At 36.4% G+C, this 20,608-nt stretch overlaps 1 pseudogene; it reads right to left on the bottom strand.

The window, feature by feature from the left end:
- Positions 1–4,243: 4,243 nt before the first annotated feature.
- On the bottom strand, positions 4,244–5,145 carry LOC139360666 (ruvB-like 2 pseudogene; annotated as a pseudogene).
- Positions 5,146–20,608: the final 15,463 nt, after the last annotated feature.

A 20,608-nucleotide genomic window follows, 5' to 3' on the forward strand; every position in this document is an offset into this window, starting at 1 on the left:
GTGTGAAGCCCTCTTCAAGGAGAACTACAAACCACTGCTCAAGGAAATAAGAGCAGACAAAAACAAATGGAAAAACAGTCCTTGCTCATGGATAGGAAGAATCAATATTGTGAAAATGGCCATACTGCCCAAAGCAATTTATAGATTCAATGCTATCCCCATCAAGGTACCATTGACTTCCTTCACAGAATTGGAAAAAAAGTACTTTAAACTTCATATAGAACCAAAAAAGAGTCCACATAGCCAAGACAATCCTGGGCAATAATAACAAAGCTGGAGGTATCACTCTACCTGACTCCAAACTATACTACAAGGCTACAGTAACCAAAACAGCATGGTACTGGTACCAAAACAGATATATAGACCAATGGGACAGAACAGAGGCCTCAGAAATAACACCACACACCTACCACCATCTGATCTTTGACAAACCTGACACACACAAGCAATGGGGAAAAGATTCCCTATTTAATAAATGGTGTTGGGAAAACTGTCTAGCCATATGCAGAAAACTGAGACTGGACCCCTTCCTTACACCTTATACAAAAATCAACTCAAAATGGATCAACGACTTAAATGTAAGACCTAGGACCATAAAAATCCTAGAAGAAAACCTGGGCAGTACCATTCAGGACATAGGCATGGGCAAAGACTTCATGTCTAAAACACCAAAAGCAATGGCAACAAAAGCCAAAATTGACAAATGGGATCTAATTAAACTAAAGAGCTTCTGCATAGCAAAATAAACTATCATCAGTGTGAACAGGTAACCTACAGAATGGGAGAAAAATTTTGCAATCTATCCATCTGACAAAGCGCTAATATCCAGAATCTACAAAGAACTTAAACAAATTTACAAGAAAAAAACAACCCCATCAAAAAACAGGCAAAGATATGAAGAGACACTTATCACAAGAATACGTTTATGCAGCCAACAGACATATGAAAAAATGCTCATCATCACTGGTTATTAGAGAAATGCAAATCAAAACCACAATGAGAAATGTCTGTTCATATCCTTTGCCCACTTTTTGATGGGGTTGTTTGTTTTTTTCTTGTAAATTTGTTTGAGTTCTTTGTAGGTTCTGGATATTAGCCCTTTGTCTGAGGAGTAGATTGCAAAAATTTTCTCCCATTCTGTAGGTTGCCTGTTCACTCTGATGGTAGTTTCTTTTGCTGTGCAGAAGCTCTTTAGTTTAATTAGATCCCATTTGTCAATTTTGGCTTTTGTTGCCGTTGCTTTTGGTGTTTTAGACATGAAGTCCTTGCCCATGCCTATGTCCTGAATGGTGTTACCTAGGTTTTCTCCTAGGGTTTTTATGGTATTAGGTCTAACATTTAAGTCTCTAATCCATCTTGAATTAATTTTCGTATAAGGAGTAAGGAAAGGATCCAGTTTCAGCTTTCTACTTATGGCTAGCCAATTTTCCCAGCACCATTTATTAAATAGGGAATCCTTTCCCCATTTCTTGTTTTTCTCAGGTTTATCAAAGATCAGATGGTTGTAGATGTGTGGTATTATTTCTGAGAGGACATTCATACAGCCAACAGACACATGAAAAAATGCTCATCATCACTGGCCATCAGAGAAATGCAAATCAAAACCACAATGAGATACCATCTCATGCCAGTTAGAATGGCGATCCTTAAAAAGTCAGGAAACAACAGATGCTAGAGAGGTTGTGGAAAAATGGGAATGCTTTTACAGCGTTGGTGGGTGTGTAAATTAGTTTAACCACTGTAGAAGTCAGTGTGGTGACTCCTCAAGGATCTAGAACCAGAAATACCATTTGCCCCAGCAATCCCATTACTGGACATATACCCAAAGGATTATAAATCATTCTACGAGAAAGACACATGCACACATATGTTTATTGCAGCACTATTTACAAAAGCAAAGACTTGTAACCAACCCAAATGTTCATCAATGATAGACTGGATAAAGAAACTGTGGCACATATATACCATGGAATACTATGCAGCCATAAAAAGGATGAATTCATATCCTTTGCAGGGACATGGATGAAGCTTGAAACCATCATTCTTAGCAAACTATCGCAAGATCAGAAAACCAAAGACCACATGTTCTCACTCATAAGTGGGAGTTGAACAATGAGAACACACGGACACAGGGAGGGGAATATCACACACTGCGGCCTGTGGGAGTTGGAGAGCTAGGGGAGGGATAACATTAGGAGAAATACCTAATGTAGGTGATGGGTTGATGGGTGCAGCAAACCACCATGGCACGTGTATACCTATGTAACAAAACTGCACGTTCTGAACATGTAACCCAGAACTTAAAGTATAATAATAACAAAAAAAGAACACAGGCTTAAGAGTGAGATTGAGATTTTAACCTTGCCTTTGCCACTTATTAGCTGGTACGTGTGGGCAAGTTTAACCGCTCTGTGCTTGTTTCCTTATTTGTGAGCAAGAGTAATGATAATTCTGGTATCTACTTCTTGGGAATAGTTGAGGATAAAAGGCTTAATGGAAGAAAAATGCTTGGCATTGTGAATGATTCTTATGCACTCAATCAAAAGTAGTTATTGCATCAAATACTGGGATGGAAGTACTAATTAGGATTACCCAGAAACTGAGGAATCAAAAAAATGTAGCACGTGTTAGGTAAGTAATCTTTATAAATACATTCCATGTATCTATTGAAGCCTGATTTAGCCTTAAATCCAAAACAAAATAGTCAAATAAGGACATGGACTACTAAAGACATTGTGTTTTCGCTGTCAGATTCCTATCTGCAGTGTCATAAAGACAACTGGAACAAGATTTGGACAAGAACTTTTTTCCATGGGTAACTAAATGCTCTTCCTCAGCATTAATTTTAATGGCTAGAGGCTAGTCCATCATGTGGATACCTAGGTATCTGTTTAATCAAAATATTGGAAGTGTTTACTTGTTATATTTCATTGCTGCAGAAGCTGATAAATGTATATCAATTTCTATTCTCCTTTTACTTAACAATTGAACTCATAAGTTTAGCTGGACCCATGGACGTCCATCCTAAAACCATGTTTACAACACGACTTTGCAATTTTGGCCATATGATTATTATACTGTAGTCAGTGAATTCTGAGCAGAAGTGGCATATTCCACTTCTTAGTTCTGTCTCTAAAAATAAATGAATGCTATGTGCTACCCTGGGCTTTTCTACCTTCCTCTTGACTGGAAGATGATAACTGGAGCAGTGGCCTTAGATCCAAAGATGAATACTACATGTTGAGATTAGAAGGGCTGTTTACATAAGAAAGACACAGTTGTATCTATTTTTCATGCCATATATTAAGGGGTCTCTTTTTTTATATAACCTATAACTTAAATCAACATGTGAGCAATGCTATGATAATCACTTCTGCATTTGCAAATTTCTGATTATTTCTTTAAGATAAATTCCCTGAAGTAGAAATTCTTATGCATATAGCATACATATTTTGAGGCATTTGCTACATATTTCCAAATAAACCATTAGCAATGTATAAGAGTGCTATTTTTCCCATGTCTACACTGCCTCTAGGTATTGTTACTTTTGTTTTTATCTTTGTGAGTTAGTGAGATAAAATATATTATTTTAATTTGCATTTACTTGACGACTTGTGCAGTTATTTTTCTTCAGTTTATTATTTGCATATTTTAAAATTCATTTTCACAAACCTGTTTATAATGTAAGCATATTTACCTTTCACTTTATTTCTATTTTGTAAATACTCCCCTAATTTCTCATTTACCTTTAATGTTTCTTTAGAATTTGTTACTGTTATTATCAAATAAAGTTCTACCAGTGGTTGTCTTTATAGTTTGACCCACTGTGGTCATGCTTTCAAAGCCCAATATTAATAATTATTCACAATACTTTTCAAGTGTGATTTTAATGTTTAATGTTTAAATCTTTAGTTCCTATGAAACTGTTTTTGATACATTACCTAATTTTATTTTTAGCATCATTACTACAGATGGGTAGCAGAGTTTTCTCATACCTTTTATACCAGTTCTACTCAACTATGAGCAATATCTCTCCTTTAAAATCAATTTGTAATTGTGTACTTGTGTTTTTGTGTGTCACAATAACTGAGGGGTGCTACTTACATTTAGAATCTGATAATCAGGAATGTTATATTATGAAATATGTGGTATAATATCACACAAAGAAAATATGTCTGGCCAAAAGTATTAAAAGTGTACCAATTCAAAATAAAATATATTCTCATTTTGCTGATTATTATTGTCACCAAAGATAGGTATACAGATGTAGATATAGATTCATAAACTCTCTATTTTGTTCTATCCACTCACACACCTTGACATTGATCTGCTTGGCAACTTCTGACTTGATCTCTCTTGTGTCACATGAGAAGAGAGCCAGGAAGCCATGGGTGTGGGGGTTGATGATGTCGATCTTGTGCAAGGGACATGGTGTACACCTTGCATTTTTGGAGCTTTCCATCTGGGAGCTGCCTGAATTTGGTCTGGGAGTCCATGGGGCTGTAGTTATCGGAGCATGTGAAGGAGTGGCCCAATTTGGAGATCTTGCCCATTGCTTTGTCAGTAGTGATCATGTCACCAGCATGGATCTTGTCTTTGGTCAGGGACTCAATCATCTTCTTGCCCAGGGCATAGATGGTCTCCATCTTTTTGGTTTTGATGGTCAGTTTGCCCACCTTGGAGCCCATTCCTGTCACTGGTCTATCAATCTGGGTCTCAACCACTTCTCTTTGGATGATCTACATCTCTTCCTTGAAGCAAATGCCAAAAGATGGCCCGAAAGCCTGTGTCAGTGCCTTGGTCTTGCTCATCTCCAGGGAGATCTCACTGTCAGTGATGGCTATGAACAAGGTGTCAGGTCCCAGGGCCTAGGCCATGCCTAGGGTGATAGCTGTCTTCCCTGTGCCCAGCTGACCAGCAATGAGGACTGCCCACTTGACAATCTTCACCTTATGGATCATCTCCAGCCCCACACCAGCTGCTGGCTGTGCAGCAAAGCTGACCCACCTTGCCCTGGGAAGCCTGTTGAGCCTCCAAAGCATCATCCAGCCCCAGTCCTCAGATGCGGGAGTGAACACCTCTATGCTCAATCCTCCTCACATCACAGATCTCTGGGACTTTGGTCACGGTCATCACAGTTGCCATGATAAGTCACCAACCACCAATGTCTTTCCTCACTGTTATTTATTTCGTAGCACATCCTGATTCTTCTCAAATTCATTATTTTGACTAATATCTTTTTCTTTCTTGAAAAAACATAATTTGAGAACCATTGTCTCATATCTTGATCAACCAAAATTATTCTTTGTCTAAGTTGAATAATTAGGCAGTATACTTTCTCATCCTTAAATATCTGAAAATGTATTTCTGCTGCTCTCATAGGTGAATGATAGCTGGGCTGGGCATGTAATTATCTTGTCATTTTCTTTCTCCCCCAAACTCCATAGCCAAGCCATTGTTCGGTTGTTTCCCAGCCTTTGGAGTTAGGGAAGATATGAAAAATAAAAGCAGTATTTACTTACTTTAGGGGTAACCTGTTATGATTTTCCTGTGTTCTTCTTGGTTTGTTGGAATAGATAGTAACAGAAATTTTCCTTTTTGATATTAAACGGTAATGTATAGATCATATTTCTTTTCATTAATTTCATCAATTTATATAATATATAGGTATGAAGCATATATATGAATATATTTTGTTAGTTATCAAAAGATAGCTATGTGATTTAGTTATTAAAATATATTACATGAAATAGCTTTAGGCCTTTGAATGAGTAAAACCTGGTTTTGAGTCCCAACTCTGTTGTTTACTAGCTATAGGATATTGGGGAAATTCAACAAAGTCACTATGTTTCCATTTCCTAATCAGTAAAGTAATAATAATAATATCAACTTGGCAGAATTGTCGAGAGGAGTAAATGCATTATAACTTAGCATATTTACAACAGCTCTTGACATGAAAGAACCCCTCCATATAATTTGGTATTTTAAATCCTTTCCTACTATCACATTTTAAAATCTGGTGAATACGTTACTCATCTCCAAAAGGTCTTCCCTGATTTTATTTTGTCCCCCTTTTGTCACTCTTTGCCATTAATTTTTCAGTTTTATACGTATAATATACTATTAAATATAATTAAAAATACACAATTATGCATTGCAGATTTTTTTAAGGTTTTCTCCTATTTTTGTTTGTTTTGGGTTTATTTGCTTTTGAGTCAATCAATTTCATAGATCATTTAACATCCAGAGGAACGTTTCCTAAGGGAAATAAATTGATAAACTTATGGCAGACGCTGTGTTGCTGCTTTGTTCAATTTTATTCTCTCTTACTATTGGAACTCTCTCAAAGATCTTTACCTAAATTAATTCTCTGGTGATGGTATGAATGAATACCCTTTGGCAGATACATCTATGAACTCCTTGTAACAAACAGTTCTCCTTGGCTAAACAAGTATTTATATGCAATGGTTGATTCACGAGATGGTGGCTAGTTTCCAGGATTGAGTGACAGCAGTTTTGTTTGAGCCAGAAGAGTGGTCACAAACTGTCAACCCACTCACCTTGTTTCATTTGGCTAATGTGTTTTTTTTTTCTATTTAAATGCCTTTTAACACTGTATATACTCTCTATTTTTCTACAGTCCCAACTATTTTCTGTTGGTTTCACTCCAGGGTCATTTAACTAATTTTTACTACTTTCCCTGTATTTACTTTTGTTTGTGATTCCTAAGCCAGCTTAATGTTTATGCAGCTGAACCTCAGTGTAAAGATCAGGATTGAAGAGGGGGCACAAAAACATGTCTAAAACTGCCAACCGGGGCATTAATTAATCAATTCATTCAGCAAATATTCATCGAGTATCTTTGTGCCAGAAGCTGAGATAAGTTCTCATAATAGAGTAGTAAACAAAGTATACATATTCATTGCCCCCTCTTGGAGCTTACAGTGTAGTGGAAGAAACAAAATTAGCTTAATCACATAAATGAAAAATTTTAACAGTGGCTTACTATACTAGAAGAAGGTAGAGAATGAAGAGAAAAGGAGGAGGGAGAGACAGAGAGAAATAGAGAAAGGAGAGACATAGAGGGGAAACAGAAAGAATGAGGAGAAGGCAGAGGAATAGATGGGTGAAGAGGAAAGGAGAAGAATAGGGTGGAGCAATGTCAAAGTGGAACCGTCAACAGGAGACAAAATAGAACTAACAACACCCTCTGAATTTATGGAAACACTTAACAGTCATAGAACATCTTCATGATTTGAGTTCACATACTAAAGGTGATATAATTCTGTACTTACCAGGGACATCAATTACTTTGGACAACCTTGCTGAGCGTCTTTTCCCAACGACCACTTTTCTGTTTCCACTGTGTGTGTGTGTGTGTGTGTGTGTGTGTGTGTGTGTGTGTGTGTGTTTCAACACAGAACATTTTTACTGAAAATAAACTGGCTTCTTAATATGGTCACCACATGAGCTTGTGAAAGGACAAGGAGACCTGAAGCAATTGTAGATACTACAACATATGTATTAAAACTTGAAAGCACACAGAAGTGTTACTTTGCCAGCTCATTTTCACTGGGACGCGTGCAGGATCAGAATGAATATTTACAGTCTATATGGCTTGCCTGGGATGTATTTACCAAAAATAATAGGGCCATTCTCTGTACTCCTGGTCCCCAATCTAGACTCCCTAACAAAAATGAACATATTTCTGTTTGCTATGTTGATGGCTGAAAATATGTCATGACCATTGTGAACATAAAAAATAACGTGAAAAAGATGCTATTCTTTTTCATCCTAAAAAGACTAATGTAAAATTGCTTATTTGGCAATTTTTCAGAATTTTTTCATATATATATATATATACACACAATCCAACTCCATTGCAGTCTCTGAAAGTACATTTGTCTTTTATTTTCTAAAATCTTCCTGTGATAATATCTACCTATCTACCTATTCAAGCCTTTGTACATAATTATTTACCTGAAGACTGGTTAATTATACTTGTCTAAGTGCCGAGAAAAACTTGAATCATAGCTAAAACCTGAAACTCTTTAATTTTTAAAAATATGTTCAAGATGTGGAGATTAAATCTCTACTGTTTTACTTGCTAGTTGAGTGATTTAGACCAAAATACCTACTTCTCTGAGCCTCCGTTTTATGACATATTAAATTGAGACAAAAAGGTACCCACCCCATAGATCTGCATGAAGATTGAATATGATGATGCATGAAATGTGCTTAGTAAACAGCATGACCTGTACTAAATGCTCTAAAAGTCACATTACTCATCAAGGATCCACCTCAATAAATTAACCCATCCATATCTCCTTCTGTAGAAAACACTGCCCATTGTGTACAGAATCTCCATCATATCACCCAAACAGAATATGCCTGACCATGTGAACAACCAATAAGTACTGATGTGTTTGTGTAACTCTTATGGATTGAATACTGGAATTGGTAAACCTTTTAAAAGTACTGTACAATGTTTACCTATGTAACAAAACTGCATGTCCTGCACATGTATCTTGGAAGTTAACATCAATTTTTTAAAAAAGTACTGTGCAAAGATTCCAATGCCTTCTAACTCTAGTGGCTGGGAGCAATTAGCAGCACAGGGCATGAGAGGCTTCAGGGTTTGAAACAATAAAAGATTCCCTGATGAGCATTCAAAAAAATTAAATAAAAGTACTTTTAATATTTTCATTAAAATAGTTTAAAAATCATTAAAATGTAATTTAAGCTATTATGATTTTAAAATTTGCTGTTCAGCTGATTACTTTAAAAATGAATTGCCTTTTGTTCATAACCAGAGATAGTTCACTAACTGATTAATCTGACAGTCCAGTTTACCCTCTCTGCTAAGTTCTCAACTAAGCTGGCTCAGTTTAAGATTTCTCAGCCATGAATTTATTGAAGAAGCTTATAAAATTGCTCTCTCATTTCTGTTAGGCCAAAGCTCTATGTCAGGTCTTGCAGCTGCCGGCCCTATTAGGCTCAGCTATCTAACAGGTCTAGACTACAGACCAATGCTTAGTTCTGAAGGTGATCTGGCTAGTATTCAGTCCAAAAGTATTCTGACCAGAATCGATGCCTGTTATGAGGAGTCCACATTCCTGATAGGAATTTGTCTAAACTCCCATAGCTCCTGGTGACCTCTCATAGGCCTTTGCATATGGATACAAATTTAGGTTATACTCAAAAGAGACAGAATTTGCCCTTGGCCTATGTTTATTTTCAGCATAATGGAATATTAATGTAAATTTTCATTAGTCAGATATTTGATAGCATAGCATCTAAATGAATCAGTTACTGTAAACATCTGGAGCTTAAGAATTATAATAGCTGATATCAGTTGGGTGTCCACTATGTGCCAGGCACTTTATAAGGTCTACTTGAATGTTCACAGCAGCCCTTTGGAGTGGAACCATTATTATATTCTGATTTTGCAGACGAAGAAATGATGAATTGGAGTGAATTTCTCAAGACCTGCCCTAGTAATTACTGTAGGTGAAATATTAAACTCAAGTCTTTATGGTTCTGGAACATCAGGTCTGAAGAACAATACTACTCTGCCCAGAATAATAGTTTTTGTTTTACCTGTAACCCTGAAACACTGAAAGATACTAAGTGCTTTTTTTCTAGTTTTTCTGGCTTAGCAGTGTATATCTCATCCCTTGTATAATGTTATGTAATATATTATATTTATTACAATATGATAAGGGCCATACTATCAGTTTGAACAGAGAGATTTCAGAGCACTGGGTGGTGGTGACACCTCCAGTAGAACTGATAATGTGATAATACCAGTAATAATGCTAAGCAAAGAACAGGAGAACGGAGTTCCATTCAGGGAAAATATCATGAACCAAAATCAGAAAGGTATATCCAAGAAGAAGACACGTCTCAGAAAAAGGACATATAATTTGTTGTGGCCAGAGCAGAGTATATATAAAAAATGGAAAGACTAGGGGAAAGATCATAAATTGTGAAGAAGCTTGAATGCTCTATTAACAATGGTGTGTGTGTGTGTATGTGTGTGTGTGTGTGTGTGTGTGTGTTAGGAGGTGGTGGTGGCTAGAGTCAAAAGACAAGAGGAAAAATTATGAATGATGGCATTATATATATAAACTATCTCTGGTTTACTTCATACTCTGTGGCCTTGGACAAATTCTTTAGCATGTTGAAGCCTCAGTTTTCTACAAATAAATGAGGAAAGTAATTCCTACATCACTCTGTTGTTAAAAAAAAATTAGGATTAGATTAAATAAACAAGACACAACCATAATGTATAGAATATAGCTGGTGTACAGAAGTGGTAAATGTGCTTTCCAACCTTTCCTGAACTGATTATTCACTTGATTTGAATATCTTGTTACTCACTTACCTTGGATAGTAGCAATTTATTATATTTGCACATGCAAACCTGTGAATCAAATTATCCTAAGTTGAGTGATATCTAATTTCTTTCTCTACTCATATGTAGAGTACTCATATGTGTACTACTGTGACAGAGCATGATGAGAACATATTATCTTAAAATAACTCAGAAGTCAAGGCATGGAACTTGTGGACAATTGCCAAGAAAATCATGTCTATGAATACAGATGTGTTTTGTCATTCATTTATTTGGCATTAATTCATTCATTCATCCAATGAGCATTTACCAAATACATACTGTATTCCAGTACCATGCTGAGTGACAGCAATTCAGAGATGTCTAAGATGTGCCTCTTTTCCTCACAGAGTCCTCCCATAGTCTAATTGCACATAATTCGTAATTCATTTCAATGACATAAATCAGAACATTCTCATGCAGTATATTTTTCGTCTCAGCAAACACACATACCCAAACATACACACAACATCCATACATTTAAAGATCTTTGTCAAAGCCCATACAGAATATCTAAAGGTCCTGTGGGTCCATTATAAGTTGTTGTTCAAATTTATTCTTTAAACTAGTCCCTGAACCTCTCAATAATCTCTTTTGAGAACGCTTTTACCATTTTGTCTCTTATAGGGAGGTCACTCTAAGTGCCTTTTAATGTGTGCTGAAGAAAGGGCAGCACAGCTGAAGCCTGATTTAAAATCTGATCTTCTCCCTAATGTCACAAGGACATCCTGAGACAATGGCTGAAAAGCTATGCACCAGTACCCAGCTGGATCCCTGATACTTACATTGGCGGATGCATTATCAACACAGACATTGATTTAGAGTGAATTAAGTAAGCAATTTCCATTTTCCAGCCTACAATTCCATTTTAGCACTAGGAGATATTAACGGTATTGTTATAATAAAATCTGATTGTGTTAAGGAGGGTGCCTGGACAATCAGAGGGAGTCAGAATAGGAAATTAGAGTTTCGAGTTTTGTTCCTATGTCTAGTATGCTGGGTCACCTTGAGAAACTTCCATCATAACTGGGTCTCAGTTTCCAAAAATCAAATTTTACTTGCTGTGTTCCTGAAAGAGAATTTTTGGATAACTGACTTGCTATGTGTAACTCTCTCAAGGTAAGTATATGCAAGGAATTGCTGTAGGTGCAGGATTTTGTAAATTGCTGAAATGAAACACTAGGTTGGCCTTGAAATATACTACTTCTCATCTGTGTAGCCAGCAAACTAAAGGGCAAAGTGAATTACTTAAATGCTCTTATTTCCAGCAGATTGAGCATGGCAGAGGAGGAAGGGAGAGACGAAATCTTATGTATGAAGTCATTGTAAGGCATACAAAAATATTAATATTCCGTAATAACTCTTCTGGGCATACTTCTTCTACCTGAAATATTTGAAATACATATTGCTGAGATTTGATATTGACAAATATTTTAAGCAATTTGTTTGTAACCGAATTTTATCGACCCAAGTTGTGAATACAGTTTTCTTCCTAGAATGTTCTCTTTCGTTTTCATACTTATACTAATAACATAATTACATAGCGTTTTACAGTTCAAATATAAGTCAATTCATTTGAGCTAGTATTATTTTCCTTATTTCACAGATGAAAAATTAAAGCCCAGGGATATTGCTACTTTCTATGATTCCCTAGCTAGGATTAAAATTCTGGCATTCTGCAATCACTGCCAGTGATCTCTCCACCACAGCATGCTGTGTATACTAAACTGTGGCATAGGTAAAGAAAGCTATGGAACCTGAGAGATTCAAAAGATTTTCTCCAAAGGCCTCAAGAAAAAATGTCATTACTGAGGTGAGATACTAGAATTATGGTATTTATTTATATTAAAGAACACTCAAAACACGTAACACTTTGTGTTATTTTTAAACTCATGATGATACCCCAAGTTTCTGAAAATAAATAGCTTCTAACATTTTATTGCAGTATCTTATAGACTCTGTGGGAGGAGTTTCATAAAAACAAGGGCAAACACCTTTGGGAAAGGTTGCTTACAATATCCTCTTCTTGGAGATTCATAGAGCACATAGTAAATAAAAGGCTCTGAAAATTCCTGTAAAAAGAAAATTTGTTTAAGCTTGTTAAACTCAGGTTTTCTTTATTTTAAAATCTAACACCTGTTAAACTTCTCCTGGAATGCTAATATTTATGTGAAACACAATTTGCAAAATGGAAAGCAACCTTCTCATTTCTCCTACTAAACACATCACTCCTTTTTATCTTCCATAGTTATCCTATAATTGAAAACTAAAAGAATCCAAGAAAAATTGATGGTGAATATGGCCATAGTCAATATTATTGGAGTGGAAACTTACAGAGGCCAAGACCTGTTTTACCTTCTATTAAAAAGAGTCTTGCACATCACAGTTGCTCAGTTATTCTAATGACATTTTCATCTTATCGACATGTAAATCTTCTCTGAACATTTTTGTCCGTGAGAAGAATAAAATATTCCTAAAAGTTTTAAGATAAATACATATCTATTCAGGGACAGTAGACATTCATCTTTATAAGAGCTGAAGGCTGGAAAAGTTAAGTCTTTTATTTCCTGTAATTCCATTAGCAGAGGCAATTTGTATGGCTTCTGTCCATTGTTCTTACCTTAATAGCTTAATCAAATTCCAGTTGTGGGGTAATGACTTCTTTGTTGCTGTTTGAATATAACTCCTTTTTGGCCCATTGGATTAGATTGAATGTTACTTAAACTGATGTGCCTGCCAGAATAAAGCTACATATCCATGTGGTTTATGGCAAGGTCTCTCTTGAAATATGAAGTCATCCTTGATGTCTAACCTCTAGAAAAGATGGTGCCTATTTAACACCAGAAACACACTTAGGAGGGAATCCTAAGTGTGTTATATACTGAGAATCTCTCTTCTTTCAATTCATCAAGCTGTCAGAAGGTATTCCTAGATAGTGCATTTGAGATTTTGTTCTTTACATGAAGGAATTCTGAAACATAGGAAATTAAAAAAAAAAAAACAAAAACTAGGCAAATTGTTGAAGGTGTACAAGATTTTTGTGACTCAAATACTGATATTATAAGACAATGAATAGAATTGATAGAATTGGTACTAAAGCCCTCAAACACTGAAAACAAGCCAGACATAATAAGATTTAAGAGTTGAATGATTACTTTTTTTTTTTTTTTGACAGTCTTACTCTGTCGCCCAAGCTGGAGTGCAGTGGAGCTATCTCGGCTCACTGCAACCTCCTTCTCCCAGGTTCAGAATGGTTACTTCTTATCTCTCACTGTTTCCCCAGCCTTCTGTGCTACATATGTATTGACTATATTTCAGATTCCTGAATGGATTATTCTCTCTCATCTTTGACACTTTTTACATTCTATTCTTTCTTTCTTGAACATTCTCCCTAGACCCTACACTTACACTAACTTGATTAATTTCTACTCAGGCTTCAGTTCATAAAATGTTATTTCTTCTGTGAAGGGGTTCTTGGTCTTTGCCCACTCCTCATATAGATCAGGAATTGGATGTCCTTTCTGTGTGATCTCAGGGCACCCTGCATTTTTCCCCATCAAAACACACACAAAACTGTATAGTAAATGTCTGTTGAGTCTTGTCTCTTACTGAACTTTGATCTCTCTTAAAGTAAGGGCTATGTCTTTCTTGTTCATAATTTTCTTTTTAATAGTACTTACCAGATAGTATATCCTTGATAAACATTTGCATTCACTGAATAGATAAATTATTGCATGTGACATTTTGTTATTTCCCTATATGTTTTATGATATTTTTTGCACAATTCTCTTGGAAATCCTAAGCAAAAGCCAGTATGACAACGGGGGAAAGATAAGAAGATATCATTGTGTCACAAGCTAAAAGGTTAACAACACCTCTAATTTGCTTTTGATGTAATCTGTATAAATTAGATCTTCTCTTTGTAAGTTCATCTCTTTCATTCTAGATCGTTACAGTTGTTCAACTTTAATTCCAAAAATTAAAAAGAAAACAAAAGGTGATTACAAAAACAACTTATTTGTTGATCTCTTTAATAAATGAAAAGAAAGCATTTGAAAATTGCCAACAGTTTGGAGCAATGTGAATGGAGATATCTAAAATGTAATTTATTCACATTAGGTATTTTTCAGACGCATGCCGTTAACAGCCTTAACTATTGCCACCCAATATGACGGTGCCATTTATTTACAATGTAGGGCATGCTGTTTGCAAAGAAACCCCATTGTTACATTTTACTTTGCTGTCAGCTGCCCATGTCTATCTCTGGTTGTTTTTTATGCTACTGTGGCCCTTGAACAGAAATAATGATGCAAAGGAGGAATCAACCAGGCTAAGCAATTGAGCAGTTGACAAGGTGCCAGGAAAGAGTAGGAACAGAAGAAACTGATTTATATTTGGTTATCTGCTTGAAGCAAGGAGGTGTCCTCTGCTTTGTTTTTATTCACAATACTCTTAGCTTTTCTAGATTTCCTAGCTTGACCAAAATGATAGCAAATTCCAGTGTTTTCCTGTGTACAAAGTGATATGGAAAACCACAGTATCTTTGTGGTTTGTAATGTGCTTCTGTCAAAATCTTCAGACTAATATTTTGGTAAAGGAAATGGTACAGTACAGTTCTTTGAGATATGACATTTCAATAATTGAGTAGTTTGGTTGTGAAAAGAAGGAAAGAAAACAGCTTTGGAGTGTTGACTGGTGACATTTTTCTAGAATGGTGAGACTATACTAATATTTTACCCCTGAACTACATTTCTTGGCCTCAAATAAGATGAAATAGCCTAAGGTCAGATTGTTTGTTGCATGAATTGTGGAAAAATTAATCAATCCTCAATCAGTCAGTCATTAAGCAAGCATTGGGAAGCTATTATATCATGCCTATCCCTCTGCTAGATGTTACAGAAGGTAAAACAAAATAGAATTCTATTCTCAGACCTTAAAGAAGTCTTTTAATATTGTTGGGGAAAAAACAAGTCTCAAAGTCAAAATCATGAGATAGTTTTTCCAATTGTGAGTGCTAGGAATGTGCTACAAAATATATTGTTGTGTAAATTGAGGAAAAGTAGAGATCACTAAGGGCTGAGGCTAGTAGGCATTTAGGAAAACATTCGAGGCTGAGGCAGGCGGATCATGAGTTCAGAAGTTCGAGGCCAGCCTGGCCAATATGGTGAAACCCTGTTTCTACTAAAAATACAAAAATTAGCTGGGCGTAGTGGTGCATGCCTGTAGTTCCAGCTACCCAGGAGACCAAGGCAGGAGAATCGCTTGAACCCAGGAGGCGGAGGTTGCAGTGAGTGGAGATCATACCACTGCCCTCCAGCCTGGCAACATAGTGAGACTCCATCTCAAAAAAAAGAAAAAAAGAAAGAAAGAAAAAGAAAAGACAACATTCTCCAGGAATTGAATGTACTAGTCGGGTCCTGAGGGTTTATACTATTCTTTCACTTGCTAGAGGCTGAATGGACATTTTTCATTTTGTTTGAGTAATGCATATTCAGTTAAATATTTTAAATTACTAGAAGGAAAGATGGTGAACAGAGAAGGGTAGATAAATAATATTCCCTGAGATGAAGAAGACCAGGTTGATAATGGGGCTGGCCTGCCATTTTTGTTTGTTTTAATGTGAATTATGACAATAACCTACATTAAAATATAGGTTTATTTACTCACACTCTCCTTTTTGTGTACATTACTGCAGGAATACTAGACAGATTTAGAATTGTAGTTTAGAATAATAGAAAATGCATATCGCACTTGCTGTATGTCAGAAATTATTCCAACCACTTTACAACTATTTATTTATTTCATCCTCATAACTCTAGAAGGCTTTACAGGTGAGAAAATTAAGCAGAGAGAGGTAAAGTAATTTGTCCAAACTCACATAACTCATAAGTGGCAAAGCCAAGATTTGAACCTGAGCAACTTGATTCCAGCTTTTAAACAATATGCATTGTGACTTGCATTGCACTTGGTTATTTGCAGGACCTCAACTGACTTCTAGGTGTATCTATATACGGTTAAACTTGTGTGCTTGGTGAATCTTTCCTTGGCTTCTATATTTTGCCATATATTATGTAGGTTCTGAGGAAATCTGGTGGGAATGTTGGTCATGAGATCAGGGAGAAGGTTATATATGTATGAAAAACAGAACTTGTTTAGTATCTCTTAAATTATTATATAAATTGTTGAATCATCAGCTGGCTTCTTTGATTAGGCTCTTATGCAGCAATGGGTTGAGAACTATAAGCCAACAAGACATTGCTTGTACACCCTGATCAGAACAGGGCAGCATTCTATGGCAGTTCTCCTACAGTGAGCAGACATTCTGAGGGCATACAAATACCGTTCCACCAGCCTCCATCTTCTCATTTATTTGCTCATTCCGTGTCACGGAGTCTTTTCAGCAAGGCTTATATTTATAAGTAACAATAGTTTCTTACATTTTGCCCTCCCCCAATGCAAATCAACTACTACAAGAGTACTTAGTGAATAATGGTGGATAGTAAAGCCATCCCTGCGAGATCTTAAGTTGGCTCACTTTCAATTCATTTTGTTTTTGAACATCTATGCCCCAAATGTCCACGTTTCTGTCAAGTTCCTTCTTAAATTGTTTTCTGAATTCTCATCTGGAAGGAAGAGTCAAGCACATCTGCTAGAGGCATTTTCATCAAGCATACTACATAAGGTCTTTGCTCTTTCGCCTTCCCCACTGGCTCAGACTAATGCCCACCCTCATGCTTTCCTCACTGCTGACCCTGCTAAGAAATACCATTGCAGTCGCCATGCCCTTCAACCTGAGAACAGGTCTCAAGGTATATTTCAAATGGAAAAGAATTCACCTTCACTAAAATGCTGGGGTTCTGCATCAAAATATTTGTCGATTTTGCTATTGTTTGCACAGGCAGAGGAAGGGAATTCCACTATGCCTGTCACAGTGATTGACAGAAATGAAGCATGGAAGAGAGCAACTGTGTTTATGAGCCAGGGAGGTGAAAACTAGACAAGACCTGGATCATATATTTTTAACAACTCAATAAATTTCTTTCACCCATTCCTCAAATCTTCACTTTCCAGTCAGAAAAGAATGACATCAAGTTTCAGCTAGAAATGAATTTTTGTTTGTGAAGGTTGGAAAGTTATGACTATAAAACATATTTTTAATGAAATTGCAATATCCTCCAGAGTCTCACTCAAATCTGGTCCTTGGGGCTATGCCATTCTTATAGGAAAGATAACCTCCCAGTAAGATCCTTGTGCTACTTCAGCAACCAAATTCTTGTCGATGGGTCTGAAACAGTCCCTTTTTATCCTGAGTTCTGTATTGTTCTCTCACTGTATTAGAGAAAAGTCTGACTTACTTCACTGTCCCAAATCCTTGACCTTCAGAGTGGAATCATTAAAGAACTGGTTATGGTAAATGTGTTTGTGGAGGAGACTTGACAAGTTTAGAGCCCACCAATAGGCAAATTGTGCCAAGATATACTAGTGATGGCTCATGTCTCATTTTTGAGGAATCATGAGGAAAGAAAATTTGTCTTTGAAAGTTAAAATCCATTTTTTTTCCTTTTAATTGTACATTCATCCACCTTAGAGATATTCTGCTACCCCTTAATGAGGCAAAATAGTATAGCTGGAAGAGCACAAATTTTTAAGAAAAACATACAGATTGGAAACATGGCTGTGCAAACAAGTAGATGTGGGTGAAGTCTTGGAAATAAATTAACAACTTGGACTCTATTTTCTCCTCTGTAAATAGCAAATAACTTTACTGATTCTGTGGGGTAGTTTAGAATAAATGAGATATAAATATATAAATGAAATATAAATCTATGTCACTATAACAAATACTTAAGTCTCTACAATGTACATTTTTTGTGGTGGTGTTTCTATTTATCCTTAAAGGTAAAGGGGATATATCTTTTCCTCCCTGTTTTCTCCTGTTCTTTACTTTTCATTGGGGCAAATTTTTTTGAAAGACGATCTCGAGCATATGCTGAATGAATTCAATTGAAAAATAGTCACAAGAGACTCTTTTCCCAAACAGGTTGGCTAATTGTTAGTCATAAAATTAATAGCTCTCAAAAAGATAGTGGGGCATCCTGATTACCATGTAGGGCTGCAAGGGACAGTGGGTGATGTAAGCGTGATCATCTACGTGATGCAATTTGAGAATAGTTGGCAAAAGGCCCACCTTACCTCAAGAATTTTCGCCATAATAGCCACTGCCGCCTGCCCCCTTTGCCTAACATGAACCTGTTTATGCGGTTGTGATGGTTAATACCAAGTGTCAACTTGTTTGGATTGAAGGATAGAAAATATTAATCCTGGGTGTGTTTGTGAGGGTGTTGCCAAAGGAGATTAACATTTGAGTCAGTGGTCTGGGGAAGGCAGACCTACCCTTAATCTAGTGGCCACAATCTAATTAGCTGTCAGTGAATATAAAGCAGGTAGAAAAACATGAAAGGTGAGACTGGACTGGCCTAGCCTTGCAGCCTACATCTTTCTCTCATGCGGGATGCTTCCTGCCTTCAAACATCAGACTCCAAATTCTTCAGTTTTGGGACTTGGACTGGCTCTACTTGCTCTTCAGCTTGCAAACAGCCTATTGTGGGACCTTGTGATCATGTAAGTTAAAAACTAATAAACTCCCCTTGATATGTGTGTGTGTGTGTGTGTGTGTGTGTCTGTGTGTGTGTGTGTGTGTATGCAAATGGTGCCAGGATACACTAGTTATGGTTCATGTTTCATTTCTGAAGAATCTTGAGGAAAGAGAAAAGTAAGTTTTATATATATATATATATATTTAAGCATCTCGGTTGACAACACAATTTACAAAATATGTACCCAGAAGTTGTTCTTCACTCTACTTCATCCCTCACATATTTGCTGTTTTAATTTAGTTTTTCCGTGAATTTATTCCACATATTTTACTCAACACCTTTATGTATGAGGCACTCTTCTAAGTACTGGGGATAAAAGAGAACAAGACAAATGAAGACTCTGTTCTTGTGGCCCCTACATTGTAGTGGGGGTGAATCAGACAGTAAAAAGTTAAACAAGTACGGATTTTGACAAGAGCTGTGATAAAAATAATAGAGTGATGAGACAGATTGGCTGGAAGTCCCTAGTTTATATTGGATGGTCAAAGGCTTTTTTGGTAAGGTGATATTTAAACTAAGGTCTAAGTGGTAAGAATAATTCAGCCATGCAGAGAAATAAGTAGAGGTAGAGGAAACAAGGAGACCATCTGATATGAGAAACAGGCATGTTTAAGGAATCAAAGAAATCACTTTGGCTGGACTGTACCAAAGAAGAAGAAAAGGAAGAACAATGAGGCCACGTATAGCCATGTAGCCCAAGATGAACAGTCTGAATTTGATTGGACAACAATAAAAGCATTGGAAAATTTGAAGTCAGAGAATAATGTCCAGTTTATATGTTTAATAAATTACTATATTTGTGTGGCTAATGGATTTTAGGTGAACAAGAAAGAAAACTGGAAATCTTGTTAGGAGACAACTAGAGAATTCCAGGTGAAAGATGATCACAATGTAAATTATTGGAATAGTGGAGGCAGGGTTAAGTGTAGATTCAGAGGCAGGGTTAAGTGTATATTTAGGAGATAGTGCTTCTAGGAATCTTACTGAATTGAATATAGGAGGTGGAGGAAAGAGAAATCAAGGATTATTTCTAAGTTTGTAGTATGAGCAACAGGTGAGAGACTTGTATTTTGCTATGATGAGGAAGCTGGAGGAAATATTTTTGTTTCTTCCCTGTTATATTTAAGAAGCCTATTACCACTCAAGTAGAGATGAAAAGGAGGCAGTTGGATACACAAGTCTAAATTTCCAGGGACATATCAGGGCTGGAGATAGAAATAGTAGGCAAAACCATGTATCTAAGATTAGATCACCTACCAGCCACTAGAAATAGTGATTATCTGAAGGCAGAGACCTGGGGTGCCCCCAAAATTTATTTCCCCACTTGCATATATTTATTTCTCCTTCTCTTCCTCTCCCTTGCCTCTCTTCCTATCTCATTTTTCTTCTTTACCACTGCTTCTTCCATCACTGGGTTTAAAATTTCTATGATAATTGAGACAGAAGTTATCAGTAACCTATTTGTTAGAGATCACGGTGAAGCAGGAGATTGACTGTCATATTTCTCTTAGGCATTTTAGTCAGGTTCAGTCTATTTCAAGTGGGTGTAGTGAAC

Source organism: Macaca nemestrina, chromosome X (genome assembly GCF_043159975.1).
Source record: "Macaca nemestrina isolate mMacNem1 chromosome X, mMacNem.hap1, whole genome shotgun sequence".
Taxonomy (NCBI): Eukaryota; Metazoa; Chordata; class Mammalia; order Primates; family Cercopithecidae; genus Macaca; species Macaca nemestrina.